Source organism: Corvus moneduloides, chromosome 3 (assembly GCF_009650955.1).
Source record: "Corvus moneduloides isolate bCorMon1 chromosome 3, bCorMon1.pri, whole genome shotgun sequence".
In the NCBI taxonomy this organism is placed as follows: Eukaryota; Metazoa; Chordata; class Aves; order Passeriformes; family Corvidae; genus Corvus; species Corvus moneduloides.
The window spans coordinates 86,651,536-86,673,772 of record NC_045478.1 but is presented as its reverse complement, the minus strand read 5'-3'; the positions used below and the strand labels follow the sequence as shown (position 1 = coordinate 86,673,772).

General features: G+C 38.0%; 1 long non-coding RNA gene across 1 annotated transcript; it reads left to right on the top strand.

Annotated features, from left to right (window-relative positions):
- Positions 1–2,278: 2,278 nt before the first annotated feature.
- Positions 2,279–5,426, top strand: LOC116441067. The gene is made up of 2 exons (XR_004238869.1): positions 2,279–2,578; positions 4,637–5,426. It is a non-coding gene; the product is annotated as an uncharacterized LOC116441067 (long non-coding RNA).
- Positions 5,427–22,237: the final 16,811 nt, after the last annotated feature.

The window sequence follows — 22,237 nt, the reverse complement described above, 5'->3', positions numbered from 1 at the left end:
GCTTTGCACTTGAGTCAGTTTCAGACTGTTAACTGGCAATTTTCAGAAGGACATGCAAGTGCAATGAGACTGCCACAAGATTAAACAGCTGAGCAGAACAAAAATTTTCCAAAATATGGATAAATGCATACAATTTACCTATGATGTTTTGCATTAGCTTTCAAATGTTTTGAACAGCATCTTCATGGCCACAGTATTCATGAGAGAACTGCTATCTACTGAAGAAATATTTCAGGTAACCTTAAGATGGCACCTCAGTTATTTCTGCATTTGTTATATCTTTAGTAACTATCTCGCTCTGTTTAAACCCAGCCTGTTTTGGAGGGAGGACTAAGATCTGGCTCCCAATGGCCTTAGTGGTTTCTGGGAAAGAGACAGCTGGTTCTGAAGCTATTCAGGTCTACATGGTAAACCCTAAAATAGGGACTCTCTTTGAACCCTTGCTTTACACTGGTAAATCACTGTGAATGTGTGGAAAAGAATCATTTTGTCAATAAAATAGGAGAAAGGTCCCAGCTGAGGCCATGCTTGGGCATATTTGCTACTGATGGAAGTTGAAAAGCAGAGTGCAATGTGTCACCAATGCCTGCCAGTGGACTGTGCCAAAGCCCTGTGAGGAATGAGCCTGCACACCCGAGCAGCACATTCTGCTCCCTACTTGCTAAAGAGGTGCCAACAGGTTTCAAAATAATGATATTGGTGTTGAGTGGACTGCAGCAGGTTTTTCTTTTCCATCATCACCCACAAGGGGAGGCCTAATGATGCTGTTGCTTCTGTTGGCAATACTAGACTTTGCGCTGATCTTGGGACACATGCAGAAAGGGCTTCTGTGGAACTTCACCCCTCTCTCTCCTCTAGAAGAAAAACTGCAAGGTGCTTCTTGAACCTCAGCACCTATTATTAGGCATGAAAGTAGAGGAAATAAACCATGCAGTACAAAATATTTTTGTGGTGTAAATGCATGTTTAAAAAAACTCAAAACCTAACATGCTGAATCCTTTCTATTCTTGTTGAAGTTTTAGCCATGGAAAGGGAAGGACTGAAAAGAAGCACTGACAAATCACTCTTCAAAACTGGAAAGAAAATTTTTTAAGTGCTCAGAAAATTTGTACATGTAGCTATTTTAAAACTACCAACAGAGTGATGACATCTTGGAATGAATGCCTAGAGGGTTAGAAAGCATAGGGTAAATTAGTTTCAGATGGATGACAGATATATATTTTAGAAAAGCTTAAGTGAGTTAGAAATCTCAATCTTCCTTTCGGACATGACTAAAGGCACTTAGAGTGTTTCTTTCAAAGTGTGACTTGATCTCCTGAATCACAGACACCCTTTGAAAACTGTTAAAATGTAAGACAGTTTTCTTTGTAAAGTAGAAATATGAGAAATTTTAGATAGCCCTACATGAGGAGGTTTTTAAGAAGCTTTACTGAGTATTGTTGAGATGAGACTTCAAGAAATAGAATAGAATAGAAATAGAATTCTTGGAAACCTCAAGACTTGGCTAAAGAGTCTCAGGCTGCTTATTGACATTTCTGTTGTTCATTTCCCCAGATAAGCAGCAGTAGAGATGACAGGAGCAGATGAAAATATGAGAGTCATTAACCAAAGCAGATTATGTTTAAGTTTCATGAGTAAGGAATAAGGAAAGGAATCAATTTCACCAGAAATCCAAGCAAAATATAGGCATTTATAGCAACTTATCCTATAATGTTCTCAAAAATATATATAAAAGGGATGTGTATCACTCTTCCTAAAACATGTGGGGGCATCTTGCACCAGTCAGGAGCATTTCCAGGGAGATTCTTCTGGTTGGAAGTGCTATGTGCCCTCTGGCTTCTCATCTGTCCCTGGACTCTGTGTGCTGTGATCTCTGCCGTGGAGAACAAGCTGGTTTTAGTTTAGTTAATTTAGTTACTAAAGAATGAGTTATTCTCCAGGCTCCAGAGATATCAATAAATTTTCACATTTTACAGTCTAAGAACATTTGTTCACAAATTGCATGCTCTGTTACCCCTCAGTTTGCCAATACCTTACGTCCCAAATCTATAGATTTTATGGCAACCTTGTGATTCAAATTTGGGATAAGGATTGCTCTGATCCCAAGTCCTGGGGTGACCGTATGATACTGTATTCCCTGTCATCCACCCTATGCCAGACATGAATTCTGTGCTTTCCTCTGTCTTTAAGCTGTTTCTCAGGAGAGGGGGGAGAGAAGCCAGGCAAATTTTCAGAGCAGTTTTGTGCTCAAGGACATACACTCCCCTGCATTCCTGCAGCAGAGCAGAGGATGCACCTTCCTGCTTTCAGCCAGCTCTCGGCTCCTTTTCTCAGGAGAGACACGGAGAGTTATAACTCTTTGCTTTTTAGCTAGCTTCTTGTTCATAGCTGGAGCAAGGAGTTTCCTGGGACTTTGACTACTTCTTCTTTTCTGGACTGTTCAGCAATACCAGAACTTCACCGGGAGGCCTTATATCCCAGCCTGGGAGGACCCAAGCTGCACCCTGGCTCCAGAGAGAGCAGAGCCATCACCTACAAAGAACTCTGAACTCTACCCAGGTTCTCCCCACAGTGAGAGGTTTTATTATTTGACATTTTTCTTTTTCCTGTGTCTCTGTGCACTTTTGCTTGCTAAGTAAATAGTTTTTAGCACTTTCCTCCTAAGAATTTCTTTCTGAACCTGGTGGGGGAGGTGCTGCTGAACCCTGCCTTTTAACAGAGGGATGTTCATTTTGGACATTTCCTCTGAATTTGTCTCAAGCCAAGACATCCCAGCATCACAGGCACACAGTCTGAACAATGTTAGAATTAGTTATCAGTGCTGTACAAATCTTATGTCCTTCACAAAAGCCAAATAAAATGAACATTTCTTTATGAACAGCAGAACCTTTATATACAGCAGAACCTTTGCTTTGCACGTAGTTGCAGTTAGCACACTATGGTAACACCTCTGTCGAAACATGAGTCTTTGGCATTGAGAAATTTTGTGTAAGGATTAGAACAACGCAGCACAAAGACCAATCACACTTCCAATGTTATGCAGTTGGTAATTCCAGTAAATTATGTCTCGTATGCTTGATTCAACACTCCAGGTGGGGTTTTTTGCAGTATTTTTTTGAACACCTGTATGCCTTCTGGGAGCATCAGGGTCCTGATATAGTTGCAATCAAGACATGAAAAGGTATGATATTACTATATGTTGAAGGAGAATGCTATCGGAGTCTTTACAAGTAGTTTCTAAACTTGGGTCTTTGGTCAATATTGACAACTTTTTTCTCAGTATTTTGATAGGACTTCTACAAGTTGTTTTCAGGAATCCATGTCCTGCCAGGAAAATTGTAAGACTATTTTACATAAAAAAACATGAATAATCTGGTTACACCAAACAAAAAATACAGCAAAATAAGCTTCATTGATTTTAAGGCAGACATTTTCAATAAAACCAGCCACCCACAGACATATTTAACCACCTTAGTAAAGAGGATTTGATTTTCTATGGCAACCGAACATCTGTCACATACAGTAATTTCCCAGATACTTTGAATTTTTTGTTCCAAAACGGATGTCCGCAGCAACCTTTGAGTGAATATTTGATGTTCCATCTGGTCCAGGTGTGCTTCTGCTACTGCATTTGTACTAGATTTCTACCATCCAGACTTTTTAAAGAAAAATTTGTAAGCAATGTTGTTTACTTTTGAGTTCTCAGGCACCATCAGCCTCACTGACCTTAGGATACATTTAGGCTAGAGCAAATGTGCTCTCCGGGATATGGCTGCTTTCTCAGTCAGAATGTATGCTAATAAAAGTAACATTTTACATCTTTTTTAGACAGATACATCTGAGTTTTTTCTTCTCTGAGCCTGTGAAATGCAGAATACCTTGGCTTTCTGTAGCATTTTGCATAAAGACATGAAATGAGTCTCCTTAGTGGACTGTGTGGTTTGAATTAGATGATCCTCTCACTCTGACACAGCCTGGCTGTAACTACTTCCTCCTGAAATAGGTTTCCATAAAGCAGAGTAGCTCCAAATTAATGTGATCTGCAGGTCTGCTCTCTGTCATTCACCCTGAGGGACATTTCCATACAGAGTTATTCCTGTGGCTGGCAGTGGTTATGTCTGAGAGCCCCAGGGAAGCTGCTGTCTTCACCTGTGGACAAAGCTGGGTTAGCACTAATCATGCCTCCTTATCACGTCTAAAACGTACACGCCATCTCTTTGTTTAAATGCATGTATAAATGTCTTTATCAGATTCTGTCAGAGAGGGATGATCAGTCCTGGAAATTTTAGATTAATAAATCAAATTTGATTTGATGAGTTAAGATGAATTTTGATGATGAATACTTTGATAACATGAAATAACAATGGAAAAAGAGCAGAGGGAGCTTTTGAACAGTAAAATCTTAGCAAATTCAGATGTGATATAGAAATGAAAGCTGTTGCATGGCTTTCCTAACTAGCAGGGCTTATTACAGGCTTTAATAATTTTACTTTCCTAAAATGTCTATTTTCATGTGCAGTTGATTAGATGAGGGGAAAAGCTACATTTATCTAATTTTAAAGTCAGGCATTTGATTTTAGAAAGCCAGAAGGTATAAAAAAGATAAAAATTATGTTGTCTAACCTTGGTGTTACAGGGTGAAGACCAGCAATTTCATTTGGTGGCCCCTGGCATCAAAACCTTCTTGAATTGTTAAAGGAACTCTGATGCAGAACAGACTGAACTACTCTTGGCACCTGAAGAAAGTTAGCATGACATGGAAATTGATATGTTAGTTCCTCATTTTTTAGTATAGACACACTTGGGTGGATTTTGTTTAAGGAGTAAAGAAAAGAGAGAGAGAGATTAAAGAGAGGTAGAGACAAAGAAAGGAAGAATGAAAGAAAGAGATCACCAGTTCCAGCTCCAGTGTTGATCCTGCTGTTGGTTTTAGGGTTCTTGAGGCACTGCCCAGGCTTCATGAGGGTGCCTTTTTATAGATGTTTCCTCCTGCTGGAGCTGTTTCATGTTTTCTATACAAATTATTTATCATGTGTAGTTCATTCTTCTAGACCTTTCAGGAAAAGTGTTGGAGGGCTTCAGGGTCTTTGCTCATATTGCTCCCACCCTACTGAATCAGCCCTTGGTAAAAAGTCCATGCCCACTTCTCAACCTCATTCATGTGCTTTTGTTGTGCTGTGTTGTGCTTACCTCCAGGAGCCAGAACAAAAATATTTGTCCCATAAAATGTTGCTCTACCTCTGTATGATTCCTTTTACAGCCACATCCTGTTCTTTCTCACAGTATGTTCTTGCCACAATTTTTGATTGACTCTGGCTATCTGGCTATCAGTGTTTTGAGACATATAGTGTAGTGCCTTTTCTTCTGGGCTTTTTCAATAGGAAGCAGAAATTCTAAATAAAAATTTGTTCTTTATTAAAACAGAATCCTTGGTCTATTTACATTGCTTCTCTGCAGCATGAATTGCATTAAAAACAGATACATAATTATTCTTGTATCATAACAAGAATTCATACTGAATCCAAATCAGGAATGACTGACATAAAATAAACATTTTGCTTACAAGTCAGTGTTCTTCTAAACTTGTATATTCTGACTGGATTCAGTGCTCAGGTCTCATTTGTACAAAATGGAGAAGAGTCAATTTTTCTTCTTTTAAATTTTGGTGCAAATTGTTAATGTATGTTTCCAAGTCAGAATCTAGAAAGTGCTCTACCAGAAGTGCACATTACTTTGTTATTAAATGGAAAAATTCTGTTCTTGGATATGCATTTTTGCTTTCATGTGTAGGATGAGAATTTGATCCGCAATTTACAATTAAGCAAAGACAAAAAGTAAAACTTCTAGCCTGATATAAAGGGACATGAGGCATTTTTATTTTGGGCCAAATCAAGCATGCTTAATCCAAAATGTAATGCTGCCTTTACAAGACTGGAAAGCCTAGATTTTAGAGACCTTTATGTTCTGCTTTTATGACATATCTAAGTACTTCAGACTGCTGGAAACCCAGGTGTAACTCTCCTCTCCTCTGGGACAGTTTAAAGCTGCTTCATGGATATCAAGTCTTTATGGCTGGACTTGAAGCTACCCTATGGTGGTTGTTCACAGTTTCTCTTGGTGATAGTTTTTCACCTGTGTACAATCATAGCATCTGTGAATTAATCGCTCGTTCATGACTGTGTTAAGTACCGGGCTGCAAAGCTGCTGGGTCAGTTATCTCTCCTTACGTGATTTTATATTTTTTATACTTCACATTTCATACTATATACATTCATTCTTGAGTACTTCATAAAAGGCAGAAAATATTTCCCAGGAGAGGGTGTCGTCCAGTGCATTGAATGAGGCATGATTCCTCAGGAAAGAGTATATTGTCATGAGCTGAAAGACTGATGTGTAAATATTAAGAAGAGGTTGAATTAAGGTTTCAGCCCTAGTGGTAAACAACATGGTCAGGTAACAGAAGTTGTAGGGAACGCACATCTCCCCCTCCCCCAAACCCCAATACACATCTACACACACATAACTCAAAGATATCCATAATGCAGATCAGTGAAAATCATGTTATGACCACTGCAAGCACTCAGATGTATAGAAATGCCCAAACCAAGAAGTAACTTCAGATGCATACATCACACTTTTTAAAATATTACTTATATTTTTTTAATTTTTAAATTTGGGGGGGTTTTACCCATTTATTCAACATATGAGATGCTGCTTGATCTGGGGACAACCACACTTACCTGATAAAAGAGGATTTTTCTTCAAAAGTGGGAAGATACAGAATGAATGTGGGAGGGATACAGGGTAGATATATGATGATTTAAGCTTAGCATTTCTGCCATGGACCTTTTTGCGTACTAGACAAGACTGCATTGGTATCTTGAGACTGCCTGCACAGATAAAGAGTAAGTTAATGGCAATGAATAATAGTCATTGTCTTTGGGTTTGTTTTTGGGTTGCTTTTTTTTGTGTATCAGTGTAGTGGTATAGTAATGACATATACAAGTGGGAAAATATACACAGTTACATCACTTTGGAGCATATTGTAAGAAATAAAGTGATTTTTGTGAGTGACTCACAAAGTCAGCAGGAGAATGGCTCTGACAAATTTAGTGAGAGAAATCCAATGATGTTGTCCTGTTTTCTCAGAATTAAAGGAATCTCTCTTCTTAATAATAAAAGTGTCCTAAAGTTAGGTATTAACAGTGACTCTGTCAATGATTCAGCAGTCTAAAAATGGTATATCACCTCACTACTTTAAAAATCCTTGTCAGAGCAGTAAGGATGTTCTCCCTGCTGGAGACCAATATTCCAAATAGTATCTGCAAAATACAACTATATGGTATAATAGACAATATGGGGGGACAATCACTGCCCTGGTTCAGCTGGCCACAGTACTTCCGATACAAGCCAGGATAACATTGGTCTTCCTGGCCACCTATATACATTGATGGCTCCTATTCACTATGATTCCATTGTTCCTAGTAGGTCCAGCCCATCAGCTATTTCTACTAAAAAACAGCTTATCTCACACAGTCCTTGGCTACGTGTCTCTGATATTTGCAATTGTGTAAAGAAATATCTGAATATTTTTTAAAAATATGTTAATATTTTATTAATGCTTGCTTTAGTTTAAATGTGATATTTCAGATTAATTAATTCTGAGCTATCCAGTTAGCTAGAAGGATTTCCTGGGTGTTGGGCTAAGTGCTTATTTCTCTTCTCCTGCTGGTGTTTTTGTCTTTAAACTTGGTTGCCCTCATGAAAATCAGGCTTGAGATCTCCATCAGCTTTGTGTCACTTGCTGACAGTGAACAAGCAAACAAACAGGCATAATGTTCAGTCTTCTAGGATAGTTTCTTGTTTTTTGAAGGTTCCTTTGTACCCTCAAATTGGAATACTCTCTTTTTTTTCTGCAGTTTTCCCCTCTGTGTTCAAGAGAAAGTTGTTTGACAGGGAAGGAGAGGGATAGGGACAAGGAAGCAGAAGGACAGTGCTTTGCTTAGGAAAAGGACAGATGTTTCTCAGTCAGAGGCAGTCTCAGAGCTGATGTTCTTCCTTGGTATGCCATTTAAAAAAACAAGCACAACTTAATCCTGACTTGGAATAGTACTCACTGATGAAGGTAACTTTGCCCAAGAGTATCTTAAAAGACTGGACTATGAGAGGGAGGAGGGGGTTTTCTTCTGTACAAATTGTTCCTTCTCATTTCTACAGTAATGTAGAATGATTCTGAGAAGCACATTCACAGAATAGTTGTGGTTGGTAGGGATCTCAGGCAGTCATTTCATCCTGCCCTGGACTCACAACAGAGCTATCTTCAGCCTCAGGTCAGGTCGATCAGGCCTTAATTCTTTTGAGGGTTTAGTAGCTCCAAGGATGGAAATTCAACAGCCTCTCTGTGGCTTTTTTAGCAATCTGTTAATCTAAGAGCTAAACTAGGCTGGGGTTTTTTTCAGTGTGGATACAGGGGTTGTCATGTAGCCCTGAAGTCTTGTCTCACATTTTCTATGAGATCCTCTGGACAACTCCCATTTGCTACACTATTAACTGGATTGATTTTTGCTTATTTTCTTTTTCAAAGGACTTTGTGATTTTCTTCAATTTTGTCTCTGAAGAACAGGCATAGCCATTTTCATGCCAACTAGTATAAGCCACCTGTGGGAGTCATCTAAACAGAGAACTGCAGTGAGCCCATCTCACATAGTTATTGGATAAGAATAGAATGCCTAGAAAGTATCTTTGCCCACCCAGGCTGTGAAAGGTTTGAAAAAAAAATTTGTCTCAAAAAAAGAAGATTAAATAAGTTATTAAAATAAGTCAAAACAAAGCATTCCAACTTGAGGAACAACTCTTTTTCTACTGACAAAAAATATTTGTTACATTTGCCTGAATTCACATATTCAGTAAACTGCATTTTTCAACGAATGAGAGGTTTAAGGTTTCTGCCCTGCATGTATTAATTTCATATAATTAGAGATGAGTTTTTTACAAGTCTGAGGAAGTGAATTACCTGTCTGGATTTTACATTGTGAAGAAGTTTAAAATAAATTTTAGCTCAAATTTAAGAAGAGCAGGTTATTATTTAGGCAGATTGTATTTAAGCAGGCAAACAGCTGGCATGCTAAACAGAGGGTGCTCTGTTCCCACTCACTGTGCTGCAGCTTGCCATGAGAAACCGACCCTCAGGCTAAGGGGCACTTTGGCCTCCAAGACACTGGTGTGAGTGAGACAGGGGAGGAGGTGATGGGGGTCACCCCAAAGTCTCCAAAAGATTGAAATATTTTTCTTTCTTCTCAATGACACATTCTACTCCATCTCAGCTGCACGGGAAGCATAAAGCATTTTGCTACAATGGGAATTTATATGCAAATGAGTTTTGCATTGCATTGAGAAGCAGATTAAAATCCCTGAAGTGCCTGGGAGCCAGACCTTCAGATCAGGTCCCCAATGGCTTTTGGTAAGTGAAATTCCTTAGTACTGGGCTGATGTTGCTAATGCTGTGATTCTCCACACCCAAACAGGAATGCATTAATTTTTTCCATAGTTCTCTAGCTTCCACATCAGAAATGGTAGCCCAAGAGAATCAATGGCACTCACATGTCATGAACGGACTGTGTTTACTCACTTTATGTACAAACAGTAGCGTTGTTCCACTTCCTCTATTTAGTTCTTCAGTGATCCAAAAAATAACTTCAATAAATGAATATTCACTTGAAAATGGTTTTTGTGATTGTCTCTAAGTGAATTGCACGTAAGATTGGTTGCATGAAGTGTGATAACAACACTTCTAGGTATTTTGGAAGAGAAGCCTATGTTTTAGGAACTTTGTTAAAGGAAAATGTGTGTTAGGAATTCGAAAACCTGACATTTCCTCTCCTCTAACTGATCAAATTACTGCAGAATTGTGGGTATATCTCTCAACCTAAGTAAAATATCCTTTGTCAAAATGATTTGAATAAATATTCTTTGACTCTCTGCATGTCTGCATACTTATAGTCCTTCAGAGTGCCCACAGTTCATGTGGTGATTCAGCTTCAGTTGGCATAATTTATGTAGAAAAGCTTAAAAACATAAAGATTAAAAGTATATTACAACTAGTTGGCTGATTCTGCTCACGGTGAACAAGTTTCAGGGGTTATAAAAACAAGAAGATTATTGCATTACTCTCAGTGAAAAAAGAAATACAATGGTAGGAATTATTTAGCTGAGGAAAAATGAAACAGAAAACATCACCAGTCTATAATACTTTCACACACTATGTCTTGAAAACTGACTATAATTCTAATGCAAGGCTCTGAGAAGATTGTAGTAGAATCAAAAATAGCCTTGAGAAGGGTGATGAAGATGATCGCAGACACCAGACAGACTTTGCATGCAGATGGACTAATGAGACTTCTCTGACTGAAAAGAGATAAAGAGGTGGTATGGCAGATGGCTGTGAAATCACATGTGGGGTGAAGAAGGCAAACAGAAAATAAATTTGTATGGTGCTTGAGATGCCTTAGTTTTTCAGGATGTGTAATATTACAGGTCAATATTTGCAGCTCTACAACCTTTCACTCGAACTGCCTGGAGCCACACAGGTTTCCCTTGCATTCCCTTGCTTTTATGCTGGTACCATTGGTATCATGACCCCACACCTGCAGGCTCCAATGATGCTGTGTGGGTTCTCATGGCAAGCAAAAGCATGAGAAACATCCCTGCTCTGCCCTCTTCACTCTTGTTTTGCTGATTATGCTAGGGAAAACCAAGTGAAATGCACAACAAAGCAGGTTACAATCTATTAAATACTTGACAAACATTACACTGAAATGTGTATGCATGGAGACAGAAGCTAATCAGCAGGTATTTCTGGTGCTTTGGTATTGTTCTTCAACCAGTGCATGACTAGCAGGAACACCAACAGGGAGTTCAGGCCAATCCCCACAGAAAGTATTGGGGAAAAGAGTAGTCATACTAGGGGAAGAGCAATCAGCAGGACTAGAGATAAAGCAAAGGGAGACTCAGAAACATGAAACTCAAAGTCATAAGGTGAGGAGACAGATGGTGTAAGTTGGGCTGGGTAAATCACATTCATAGAGTTATGGGAGCTAGGAAAGGGTTCAAAGACAGCAGGATGGAAAGGAGTCGATACAGATGAGCATGACCCAAACACACTGTGAGTGCACACAGTGTGTGTTTTTGTGGTGAGTTAGAGTCATCTTAATGTCTTGTTAAATTCAGGTCTGAAGGGGAGAGAAGATGCTGCAGTGTTGTAGCTATGAGATGCCTTCTCTATCTAACATGTCCATCCATGGTTCAAGAGGTGACATTCTTCACTAGCATCCTTAGTGATAACTGCATATTAAGAGGACTCTGGCAAATATTTTAATTCCAGATTCTTGAGTATCTTCAGGTTGAATATGAGTTTTGTGACAGTTTACTCTAATAGCACAGGAAGAGACCTGTTATCCCATGTTCTTGTGGGAACCAGACTACACTTGTGACAAGTCTCCAGCCTGTCAAAACCAGCCAGATGAGCAATACTGGGATAGAGCCAGCAGGGAATATTCATTCAGTTTATTTTCCTCTTCAGATCACACAAAATCTTAGCATGCAGCTAACACTATTGTGTAAAGAAGCAGAAGTAAGTTTAAAACCTGTTCTTCTCCTGATAAACTCACAAATTTGCAAAGGAATTTAAAAGTTAAAAATTTCATTTAAAAACTAAAGCAGCTGTTACTGCTAAAATGAGTTGGACATCTATAATGAGAGGCTAAATTGCCTCCCTGGTTTCTTAGAATACATTCAGCATTTAAGTAATAGAGAGAGCTGGTACACCTCAGACAAGCTGATCATTACTAGGCTTATCAGAAGGACCCCAGTTATAGGCCCATATTAACACAGCATTAGCAGGCTTTATGTGTTCAGCAGTTTCTTCAGAAAGATAGAGGGCAGGATTTGCAGATGGATGTGAGAGGCTTAAGAACAAAAACTCAATTACTTTTGATGACTTTCTCCCATTCCCTCTGTGGCTGACTGAATCATTACTGAGCAGAACCATCTGCAATTGTATAAATTTTAGTAATACAGCAGGAGCCATACATCCCAATGAGATTGGGTCATACCATGCATGCCAGTCTGGCATGTGCCTTCTTACATTTGGCCGGTGTCTGGCAGGGGAAGTGCTCAGCAGCAGTAGCATCTGCTGTGCCAGCAGGTTGGCAGAGTAAGGCCCATGTGAGAGCCAGGCAGGGGAAAATCCTGGAGATCCTACCCTGGCTGTCACTGTATGTGAAATTATGGATTAAATTGTGAGATACCCAGGATAATCACCATGAAACTGTCTCCCAAGAATCCTGAACTCTAATTGTTTTGAGAAAAGATTAGGAAAATGAGTTGGAAAACTAGGACATTCACTTAAATGGGCAGCCTAGAGTCATTCAGATAGCAGGATGGTGGAGCATGGTTAATGAGATGTCCCCTCTGAACCTCAGAGGATCTCTCATGTTGTCTGCTTGATTGTGTATTGGTGTTTCTAGACAGACTCTGGCAGTCTGGGCAGATGCTCTGTGGACAGTTTATGGGTTTTTGTAGATACTGGCAGCTTTGGGTGTTTTCTTACATCAAACAGGCAACAGGTTCCATTTTGAAGGTCCTACTAGTCCCTTGCAAAACTCTTGAACAAACTGAAAAAAGGGGACAAGGCCCTTGACAAGCTAAAATTTTCTGAAAGCTATTCCATTATAAAGCAATCTCCTTTTTATTTAATACTTATACAAATGTTTATACATATACATTCAGTTAAGGATATGCCTTAAAGCTTTTTTTCCCCCAGAAATTGTGAAATGCAGATATAGTGATGGGGAGAGCAGGACTCTGAATGTGCAGAGACCAAAAGAAGAGAAAATGGAATGAGAGGGCATGCTTCATGCCTTGGAGGCAACAGGAAAAAGGTTTGTGTGGTACTAATGGAAAAGACTTTTATTTTCAGGATACATGCACTGTTGAAAGGCAAAATGGAATAGAAGCCAAGGAGCCAAATGTAACAAAAAACTTTCCTGACATCTCTTACAGCAATGCTAAAGGGGAATATGTTAGAAATACATTGTTTAGTAGAAACAATGAACTGCAGCAGAAGGATGTGAGATGAAATTAATGGAAACAGAAGTAATTTCAAAGTCTGCATGGAGAACACACATAAATGGTCACTGAGCAGGTGATCTGGAAAACATTGAGTGGAAGATCTGGGGCTTCTGGAATAGCTAAGTCAAACAAATTAATCTTATGTATATAAAAAATCAAGTAGTGAATGACATGGGAAGTGTACCAGACAATAATGGGAATAAGGGATTCTCAGAAAGTTTAAAAGAGGCACACAGTCACGTTGTTTTGCTGCGGTAGGATGTAGCTAGCTTAAAGGTCACTCTCCAATGTCAATTGCTGTTTTATTTTTCTTGATTCCAAGGCAAAAACCCAGTACTTTTAAAAGTAGCCAATATGAAGACAAATATGAGAAATCAAAGGCTGTATTACCTTTGTAAAAATGGGTTCCATTGTAAACATGGTGTCATTTTGATAAAGTAAGGGAACATCTCAGGGATAAAAACTTTGAATGTATTATTTTGTGCTCCTGGCCTGAAATGAGGCACAGCACATGCTTACCCACAAAGGCAACTCTTAAAGTTCAGACAGGACAAAAAACTAGCAGAATCCCAGAGCCCAGGTGCTCGCTCAGAGAGCACCAAGTAAATACATCTTAATTCTCCTCATTTCAGTACCCTTTTATTTTTCTAAGCCAATCTTCATTATTACATGCTGGGTACTTCCTAATTTTTACTATTTCAGACAACATAAGGGATGAGACGCCTCAAGTAAAAAATAGTTTTCATGTTTGTTTACTTCTTTTGGCTCACCTGCAAGAATAAGGTCATTTTCTCAGGAAATTGAGTTATGAGATTTCCTGTAGATGTCAGGAGTTCATATCATAAACAGTGACAATCATTCTCTGAGAACTGGAGACGCAATATCTCTCATGGCCACAACAAAACTGTTGTCACTTCAGCTGAAGAACCTGTCCTGTAACAACCACTGATGTTTAGTAAAGCATCCTCTGCTCTTGGGAGCGTGGCAGAATTAAAGACTATGTCCATTTGTCACTTAGTCACCCTGAAGTCATTGTATACTGCTGACATCCTCCTCCCGTCTCAGACCCTTCAGCAGCTTGTGCTTTTTCCTTTGGCCTACCCATTCACAATCCAGAGCCATCTGAACTCTTTGTCTTCCTGACCTGATGTCCCATGCTTTATTTTAAAACACTTAATGACCCCTATGCTGAATTCCTTTGGCAGTGGTCGCTGCCTTGTGGCATCATTGTACCAGGGACAATTCCTCTGAAATTCTGCTTGCAGTAGAAATCAGGTGGAGAGAGCAAAATCTGGGGATAGAGGCCTCATTTTGTTAGTAGTGGTTACTTATATTCTGAAAGGCTCTATTTATCCTCTGGTTTTATTATGTGATTTTTGTCCCTCATTGTTTCTCAAAACAAGCATATGAGACTTCTTCCAAGTGTCTGAGAAGGGACATTTGATTCTCTGTGAAACTCACACAGACAAAGACAGATGAACAGGGAGACAGGTGGAAAGGGGTAAAAAACTTTAAAGAAAGGGATTTTATAAGTACAGACACACATTGTTTATACTCAGAAATTTCTGATTCCTAATTCTCTTGGTGTGTTAAAGCTATTTTCAGAAATAGGATTTCTAGATAGGTATTGTTAACTAGTATTAGAAACATTATTGCTTTTTGTTTATGTTCAAGATCACCGAAGTAAGGCTTTAAGACCTGCCTTTAACTAGTTTATGGTTTTAATTTTTGCATGTGGTTATAACTCTCTGACAATAAATTCAGGGTAAACCCAAAAAATTGTTACTCTCTGCCATGGAGATTTTACTTCCTTAAGGTTACTATGCCAAGATATTCTTGAGCAAAACATTTTGGATAATGTAGCAAATAAATGTAACCACCATAATTACTTGATATTATGGTTCAACATCTATCAAAATTAAATAAAAATACTTTGCTACATTGTACTAGAGAGAGAATTGATTTGACAAAGCTATATTAAACCAATAAATCCCTGAATATGACAAAGAACTGCAAAAATAATGTCAATATTTTATGTCAGCTAGACCGTTTTAAAAGCTCCTGAAACAGTGGTACTTTTACTTCTAAACATCATGACTAAATTTCCAACCTCCTTGTAATTTTGTGTTTGCATCACCTTTTGGCAGTAAAATGAAAATTGAAACATTATCAGTAGCAAAACCTATGTGCTGGAATCAGAAAGTAACAGTTTCCTGTGGAATTCTATTTTTCTTCAACTGAAACAAACCCAATGTTAATATGCCTTGATCAGAAAACTAGAAACTTTTATTGATGGCAGGTGACAGTACACAAGGGGATAGGTTTACAACTCTACGTGAAGCTAAAGCTTGATCAGCTTCTGGGATTAGAACTCTACAAAAATATGTTGACTGTTGTCTTATCAAGTAAATGATAGCGTTTGCCCAGGTATATGATTTAAAGACTATTTTTCTTGCAGTTTGAGGGCAGATGAAAATGTCAACTCACCTAGAGGACTAGAAGGAGTATTCACTTATCAAACTGTCAAAGTCACCATCAGAGATCCTTTTGTTAACTAAATGCATTGTTTTGTGAGGGTGTAGAAGAGTCCACAGCATGTGCATGAAGAGAGATTGGATATATTGCTTTAAACTGTGGAGTCAATGAATTTATTCACATGATGAAAGACTATTCAAGTTAGAATAAATAAAAGAACTTGGCCTGGATTTCTTGATTGCTTTATCCTTAAATGGCTTTTTTTTCTTTTTTTTTTAATCATACTTACCTCACTTTTAATTCTGGTCATAGAATGTTGGATTTTATTACATAATCACGATTTTGGAATAACGTGAAGTAAAGAATAGTTTTGAGCCTGAAATACCAGAGTACCAGTGTTGGAATAACCACAGCACAGGTTCAATGAATCTCTGAATCTGACTTTTCTGCTTCATTCTTTTATGTAGGATACATCTTAGGCAGTCTTGCCATTTAAAATCTTCAGGTTTCTAATGTGAGCTGGGTTCACTTGATAGCCCATGGAGAGGGGAAAGACATTTCTAAATGACAACTGATTTCACCTGCTTCCAGGATCTTATTTAGTCTCTCCAACTGGTATGAAAACAGAGAGCACACAGTCAACTCACTTAGGCTAGACCTCTAGATTTTAGATAGCTCAAGTTGAGTTACAAGAATTTCATCATGAACTTCTACCATTTCATGCCATTCCTTGCCATTCCTCTGGAATTGCCCAAATAACAGGTGAAATGAACTAAACGATTCACATAATTAAGTTTAATAAACAGTTTGTTAGCAAGGATTCAGGGAATAGTTTTCTATATGGTTATTAAAGTGAGAAATGTGTTAAGTTGGAGCCACTTGTTTAATCATCTTTAAGAAAAGAATAGCACAGAGGCCTTCATAAGGAATAAGATTTACTAACCAGTTTTGTTTTAAATTAAATTATATTATTGCAGACATTGCATCTACTACTTTGTCCTTGTATCAGCTGCATTTTGTGAATGTGCTTTATTTTTAGAGCTGATATGGAACTTTTAAAACCTATTTTTCTCATTTTAAAAACAGGTTAGGATCAAATAATATCTTCTTACCCGTCCCCAAAATCTGTGCTTTGGCCCAAAAGTTAAGTTGACTTGTGGAAAGAAATAGAGTGGTGGCTGGAGCCCATGACATACAATGCAATATTAAGCAATAGAATATTATTAATGAAGTGTTAAAGAACCTTTTAAGAAAAGTTAGCTATCAGGTTGTAGAAATGCAGTATTTTTAATTAATTGAAAAAATGAATGAAAATTTCTATTGGGTTTGCTTCACTGAAAGAGCATTATTAACATTTACATTTCAACAGGCTACTACATCATCTTCCTTCCCCCTTTCCTTGTCAGACTTTGAGATTAAACACATTAGCATACTCTATCTCTGGAAAGCAAAGGCAGCAGCTGTATTTTGCAATAGTTTCTTACTCTTATTGAATTGCTTATTCAAAATACTGCAACTGCTTTGTAAATTTCATGAGTTAGCTGAGCCTTAGTGAGAGATGGGGGCAAATTCAACCAGAATTACAATTTTAGCAGCAGAGTTGCTTTCTAGTTAAAAACAAGGTCCCAATAAATACTTCTGGGACCAATTCTTCTTGCATCCAATTCCTGCAATAAGCATGTCAAGGCACTGGCCTGGCATAATGATCTCTTTCAAAAATGCTGTTTCGTAGATATCTAAGCTCTAGCAATTTTTCAGCAGCAGAGGCACCTTAGTCACAAAGACTCTTCAGAAAAACATATCTGTCATCACACACCTGGCACAGCAGGTTGTTTCTCTGTTGCAGCACCTCTGCTGTGGTTTAGGGTTTTATATGACCTCTGTCATGCCTGCCTGTGAATGTGCTGTGTGAGGAGGGTGCTGATGAGCCTGGATGAGATGCTGCTGAGACTGCTTAGGAAGGCTGAATGCTTACTCAATGTCCACTAGTGGGAACACGAGATTGATCATGGGGTCATACAGAAAACTCCACAGAGACAATTCACACTTCCACAGGAATCTTGAAGAAAGTGCTGAGGTTGTTGTCCAGGACAGTGACACAGGAGCATTGCTCCATGTTGCCTAGGCCTAACTTTACTGAAAAGGACAATTTCTGCCTGCCAAGTTCACTGCAGGTTGTACCACTACTGCAGTGCTTCCTTTGACAGACAGAACCTGTGTTTCCCATGGGTGTTAGGGTGATCTGGCAAATGCAAAAAAAGCATTTCATCTTCTGAAGGTGGACATTTCTAGCCCTGAAATCAGATAATATCTCATAACAGCACTGCACTAGGGGAAGTTTTTCATTATTCTGTTGGCATACATCAAAAAATTCTTCATGCTCTCTCTGTGCTGACATAGCTGGGGATGAAGAACCACAGGAAACTATTCTTCAAAGTGTTGTTATACATAGAAATATATAAAAAATCATCAAAATTTGGCATGGTGATTTCCTTGCCTAGTTAGTTAGCTTTATTACATTATTAATGTGATCAGAAGCTGTTCTCATCCACACTAAAAATGTTTGGGGAGTTGCACATTATGTTAACAATAGTTTGAGCTCCTGGACTGAAGCTCATTCCTGGTTGGTGCTACAGAGGTGCTCTCCCAGAACAGGTTTTCTGCCTTAGCTCATCCAAATGGAATTCAGGTCTGCTCTCTGAAATTACTCAAATGAAAATGTGTTAAATGGGAGAATTCTGGGACATGTGCACCTTTTCTGAACTAAAGCACCGATGGAGATACACCAGTAAGAAACCTACAGATCTGCTGTTCACTGGGAATCCTGGGCTTATTTTGCAACCAACTAAATTAGAAGAAATCAGCATGTCCTATTTAGTACAAGACGTTTTCTTGTACTATTTCTTCTACATATAAACTCCTAAGTCAAAATCACCTTGAGGTGGAACTCTTTCTAATCAGTAAAGTAATAGGTACGTAACTTAAGCAAATAAGCAAAATTTCATTTCATTGGTTCAAAAAATGTGTAAGTTTATGACATATAACGACCTACTTCTGAAACAGCAAAGGTGTTTCCCAAGCAGGAATGAAACACATTTGAAAAATTGCAGTTTTATGCTGTACCACATACAAGAACTAAATATTATCCTGACCTCGATTCCATTAAGCTAAGCTCATTCTCTTACAATGCTGCTGAGTTCAGCTGACTTATTCTGAGGATGAATTTAGGCTGATGACTTTGACAAAATACAATGGTATCTGTCAAAGATATTTGGCTTTATTTTCAGAACTCAGGCTTAAAATTCTGCTTGTCATTTTCTGGTAGAAAAACACAGAACTAGTCAGTATTACATCATGAAAGAGCAACTTGTCCTATGATTTACAGGGCTACAACTTAGAACAGAATTCTTGTGACATCAAACTCATAGCAGAATGAAGGTGATATACATATGTCCCAGAAATTTGAAAGATAAAAATATAATTAATTTTTTTATACATGCATTTCTCCTTTTGGTCCTATTTTCATTTCTGTGGGCTGTTGTAGCTTCTTGAGCTTCTGCTTCCTAACTACAAAACCACAATTTTCTTCTGATAGCTTAACTTCTATTCAAATACCCCAATCTACAGTCCTTCCAAAATAAACCTCTCCTAACACCTGTGGGTATATAAAATGTCCACATACACACACATAACACACATCCCTCCAAGCTTGTTTGGAAAAATTTTCCACCATTAAATGTTGAGACGAACAAACAAGTAAGAAAATTTTGACAAAATAGTGTTGGCTTTGATACCTGTGAATACAGCAAAAACCTTTCAACATCTCCCATAAATCATCATTTTCTTCGTATACTGGAATGCATCTTCTATAACATTAATAATCTATGTTATTAAAGGTAGACTCTGCTGAAAGTAGCTTATATTAATTTGTAAATGACAATAAGCCCTGTTTTAGGAAAATGGAGTCAAATTTCCTATGGTAACATTTGACACTTTCTTGGATAGAAGAAAACTGGAGAGAAAAGCAGTACTAACGATAAGTAGGGTTTTCTTTGCAGTAGCCAAACTCTGATTGAATTCCTTCTTTTCTTTGTTGTGCTTTTCTACTATTTTCAACAAATCTGTACAGTTGACATTTGGATCCCTTCAGAAATGTGCTCCTGACAGCTGTGAGGAGATAGCAATAGACTTATGTTGTTGTCATTTGTTCCAGCAGTACATGCAGGTATCATCATAAAACAGGATGGCAGTTTGTCTGTAGAAAAGCAAACTTGTGTTTGCATTTGATAGGCTGCACTACGAAGGCTGAAAGCTGTTTTAATCCATCTAACATTCTTGGAGATAAGGTACAATTAATGTGAGACCAACCAACATTTTCTGGAGACAAATAAACATCGGAAAATGTTTACAAGGATGTTTTGATATATGTTGTCACTAATATTGGTACTGGGCAGATTGAATCAAAGTCAGTCAAATAACGTTAGGTACAGGGATCTGTAATAGCACAGGAAGCAGTAATGTGCAGAGAAAGAGCTGCTGTGCTCATCCTCCAGGGAGCATTACAGATTTATGTCAATTATACCAGGTAAGAATGTCTCCCATGATGTATGAGTGTTACAGAGATATGAAAATGCTGCCCCTGGGCACAAAAGGCAGCATAGCTGTAGAAGCAATTTCCCCCTTACCTCCAGCTGCAAGATGACATTTGTTTTTGAAAGACTTTCTATAAAGGAGAAAACCTAAAAAATGCCTTTTCTGTACTAATTTCAGATCAGACCAGACCAGTACTTCTTCTGCTAAAAAACAAGCTACTGCTATCATTCCTCTCCTTCCACACCATGTTTTATCCTTTTCAGAATAGCACTAGACCCTCATGTAGGTCCAAACAAGTGGTCCAGGACTGATCTACCCACTGTTGTCAGTTTTGTACTGTATCTTTAGTGCATGGCTATCAGTCCTTATGGAATGGTTCTTGACAGATTCTGTTGACTGACAATCAAATGTGTGGTTGTCCAGCTGAGAAAAGTTTTAAAATGAATGCTCATTTACACTTAAAATCTCTTGATCCTAGCCTGGCAAGGAAAATCTGCCTTTCACATTCACCTTACAGCACCAGGGTGTTCAGCATGACTCTAAATATCATATATGTGTTTATGCTTTCTCTAGGAAGAAGTATGAGACAGTCATCAGCTTGAATTGACCTTTACAGCTTTGCTTAACTCTGATGTTTACATGAAATCATATTAAGTTACAGCAAATATGTACTGCAGGTATATTGTTGCACTGTTATTGAGAAGGAAATAGAATGTAACTCATAGAAAATGCAGAAAATATTTGTGCCACAAAACATCAGATTCATCCTTTATAAACTGCAGAGACCATACATGTTAATTTGAACATCATTTTCCCTTCCACCTGGAAACTACGGATTTTTAGAGAAGTTTCAGAGAAGTGCCTGACATCAGACAATATCAGACCTGATACTGACAACACAATTCTTAAAATTATAAAGATGATTAATACAATTGCATTCACTGCTTTTATTTTTTATTACTAAGTTTAATTTTCTCACTGAAGATCTATATATTTCTAAATGCTTCATAAGAAATATTTCCTCAAATTGAAAAGATATCCTACCCAGTTTGATTGGATTTTTTTTCTACTTTTTTTATAATGATGTCTTCTTGACAATAATTTTAATGAAAATTGAAATATGAAAATATATAAACTATATCTAATATTTCTAAAGGGAAAGTATCTCAAACCCAAAAACCTGCATTAGTTTATTAGAATTATTCATCTTTACTCAATTAATGATATAGCTTTTTTCCAGTGGACAAAAATATATGTTTATTTACGTAGAAGTGTGATAAACAATAAAAATTGGGCAGAAATAGTTCATATTTCCATTAATGTGTATTCACAGAAATTTCTTCCTTTGTGCTTTAAGAAAAGGGCAGCTTTCAATTTGTTTCAGTGGGTTGTGCATGTGGCTCAGATACTTCTGGGTAAACTAGTGTAATGTCATGGAGTTATTGCAGGGGACATGAGAAGGAGATCAAGATGAAATCGCCCTGCTAGGAGCTTTGAATCAAGCCAAGAAAGGAAATACTCTCCATTATTTGGCATATTTTGCAACTGATGATCTTGTTCAATGTAAGCTTAAAATAGTTGCCTTTTCTATGTTTTGGTCTGGTTGCAAAGATTTTAAAAGCTGCTCTCCTGTAAGGCTCAGAACACTCACAGTGCAAGCATTTACATAAAATAGTCAGGAAGAAGATAGTGACCTGAAATGAAATAGGAAAAATGAGTGGATGGGTGTTATTTAAGCATATCATTTTAGTGCATCTCATGCATAGTTAACTTCCATTCTTTAATGTTTCATCCAAAGGACACAAGGGGTAGTGCTGGGATAACTGTGCAGCCACACATCACCTGCTGACAAGTTTATAACACTAATTTCTGGTGTCTGTGAGTCTCCAAAAGTCACGCTGATGAAATAAAGCTTCCTCTTTCTCTGCAGGCTCTGTTGCAATGTATTGCACCAGGTATATACAGGCTTACACATTACAGAGTGAAGTCCATTCAGACCTGTGCTTATACAGGCAATCAGTTGCAAAGCTTGGGAGGGAGC